Source organism: Triticum aestivum, chromosome 5B (genome assembly GCF_018294505.1).
Source record: "Triticum aestivum cultivar Chinese Spring chromosome 5B, IWGSC CS RefSeq v2.1, whole genome shotgun sequence".
NCBI lineage: Eukaryota > Viridiplantae > Streptophyta > Magnoliopsida > Poales > Poaceae > Triticum > Triticum aestivum.
The window spans coordinates 281,947,695-281,950,487 of record NC_057807.1 but is presented as its reverse complement, the minus strand read 5'-3'; the positions used below and the strand labels follow the sequence as shown (position 1 = coordinate 281,950,487).

At 56.5% G+C, this 2,793-nt stretch overlaps 1 pseudogene; it reads right to left on the bottom strand.

Moving 5' to 3' along the window:
• Positions 1–610: 610 nt before the first annotated feature.
• Positions 611–1,483, bottom strand: LOC123114746 (uncharacterized; annotated as a pseudogene).
• Positions 1,484–2,793: the final 1,310 nt, after the last annotated feature.

The window sequence follows — 2,793 nt, the reverse complement described above, 5'->3', positions numbered from 1 at the left end:
GCGGATCCGCTAACGAAAGGCTTACCACCCAATGTGTTCAAGAAACACTTAGCCGGCATGGGTTTAAGGGAAAGCCTTATGATTCCTGGATAAGCCCAAAAGGAACAGAATTTGTTTCTGAACAAAACGTATGTTGTAGCTGAATGATTCTATCGGCAATTTAGTTGTGACGATGAAACATGCTCTATGTACCAATATGTGATGAAACAAATAAAATAGAAAGTATAAGGTTAAAAGTAAAGTTGAGATCAAGGGGGAGAATGTTAGGTTGATCTCCTCTCGATCGAGCCCAACGGCTCGACGGGCCCTTGACCCGCGCCCTGATCGGGGGCGCCCAACCAAACCATGGTTGGTGGGCCCCTGTGACCCGCGCTATATAACAGAGGTGGGGGCAGGGGCACGACTCACGATGTTGAACGCTGCCACAAACCCCACCGAACACTCCCTACCGATCTAGGGTAAGCGCGGTGCTCACAGGAAGCACACCACCGCCGCCATCTCTGTCCACGTCGCCGTCACCACACCACCATGGCTGGCGCTGGATCGAGCTCATCCGCACCAGGAGAAGATAGGTTACCGGATCTACTAGCTTACTCTGATCCAAGGTCTATCACCCGTATCCCCAGGTCTTGATGAACACCTTCTCTGTGCGACCGACGTCCATGTCGCTGGGCCAAACCCTAAGGGTCCTGAGCTTGGTGTCCCTGTGCAGGCCAGGAACCATGTCGCACACCACACTCAAATACACGATCCTCCTCTCCAGAAGCCAACCGTTGTCACTCGACCTGCCCTCCCCGCGCAGCCAGAGCTGCAGCTGTTTCTCGCCGTCGGTCACCAAGCAAAGCCGTCCATCTGGCGTCTCCCCGATGCGGTACTTGCAGGATCCGCATGCCATAGCGTCCGGCACCAGCAGGCAGGAGAACTTCAGTGTGGCAGGGTCCAGCACGAGCAGGCGCCAAGAGTTGCAGATGTGCCAGTAGATCTTCCCGCCGGCATGCACGCAGCGTCCCTCGAACCAATAGGGATCAAACTCGACCACGACATCCTCGTCCCGCGGGAGCGCGCGCCAGCTGCAGTCGCCGTTGTCGACGGACGCCACCCAGGCACGAGGGTGCCCGCCGTCGATGGCGAAGCAGAGAACCTCACAGCAGAGCTTTCCCGGGGGATCATCTTCTTGGGGAACTCGTCGGCCGGCTCGAAAAGTAGGAGGCCTTGATGCGAGTCGAAGAGGAAGAAGCGGAAGGCGTCCGGAGCAAAGTCGAGAGAGAGGCGAGGGGAGGAGGCGTCGAGGGGAACGAACACGGCGGGGGTCGGCGAGGGAGAGACGGCGGAGAATGCTGCCGACGTCGAAGTCGGCGAGGACGTCGATCGAAGCTTTCGCGGCCTTGGCCTGTGGCTCCATCGGCGGTGGGGGAGGAACCGAGGTGGAGGAAGGTGGGATTTTTCTGGATTTGGTCTTCTCGCCTCTGTTCTTCCGCGCCATTGGTGCGGTTGGCGGAGGGTTCTGGAGATCGACGTGGGTCTCCCTCTGGTTTTTGTGACGTTGGCTTTGGCTTTTCGGAAGAAAGCCAACTTTCAAATTTTGAGATTCCCGCCTGGTTTCCCTTGTTTCGAAAAGTAAAGCACAAGTTTAGTACTGAAATAAAATAAGTACTCTACTTAGAGCATGGTTTAATAGTGTAGCCCACTGCGGGTGTTGCCATGTCATATATAGCCACCACTTAGAGCATCTTTAACAGTGCAAATCGGGTCATCTGATAAAACAACCACTAATTTACGGGACAGAGACTTATTTGCCGGGTCAGAACAGATCTCGTATATTCGTCCATCCCTCAAATTCTTTTTAGGGATTCTCCCAACCACGACCCATTTTCTCCATATCTACGGGATTTGAGCTCTTTTTGCATGGACTTGCAAAGCATAGAAACGGTTGGTGGGAGGGAAGTTTCAGCTCCCGCCATGGTCTCCCCCGAGCGCGACCTTGCCAAAACGCCTCGACGTCGGCCACCACCAAACCCTAGCTGTTGCCGCTGCTGGAGCTACCCCGCTTACTGTCGCCGTTTCTCAAGTCGTGAGGTGCTCTGCCGCCGCCGGCACCTGTCGGCGTTCTGGGAACGGGGGTCCCCAGACTTGCCTGCCTGCGGCCTGCGGCGTGGCTCAAAGGGGGGCCCAGCACAGCCCATCTTCATCAACACAAGCTGAAGACCCTCGCGAGGGGCCAAGCCTCGCGGGGCGGACGACAAGGAGCTTCCTCAGGCACGGCCTTGTCAGGCTGGCTCACGAGGAGGCGGAGAGTTCAAGGCAGGGTACCTCGCGAGGTGCCCATGACGCAAGCCATGACGACCAAGGGCGCCAGTCGAGCGCCAGCCCGCGCAGTGTCCTCCTTTCCTTTTTGGTGCAAAGGGAGCAGGCGCGGGCGAGATCATCAAGCAAAGGCATCCATTTCGGTGCAACAAGACCAAGACCAGCCCAACGGCAGGAAGGAAGTCATTGTGGAGCCCAAGCAGGCGTCACCACCAGAACCTTTGACAGGCGAGGACCAACTTTAGTCAGGATAAGTGTACCCGCTGTTCCACTTCAAAATGGCCAATTGTTGGCGCCCTTTCCGCTCAATATTTGGGAAAAGGCCCAGGGCCTTCGCCTATAAATAGGACTAGCCACCCCCAGGGTAGAGGCAATCTGGACCTGACCTAGCAATCCGGATCCTCAACGAGAAACCAGTAGATAGAGCGATTGAGCTCCTCCTAGCAGTTCGTCGCACCAGCCAAGAACAGACCCTCGCGAGGCTGTTCT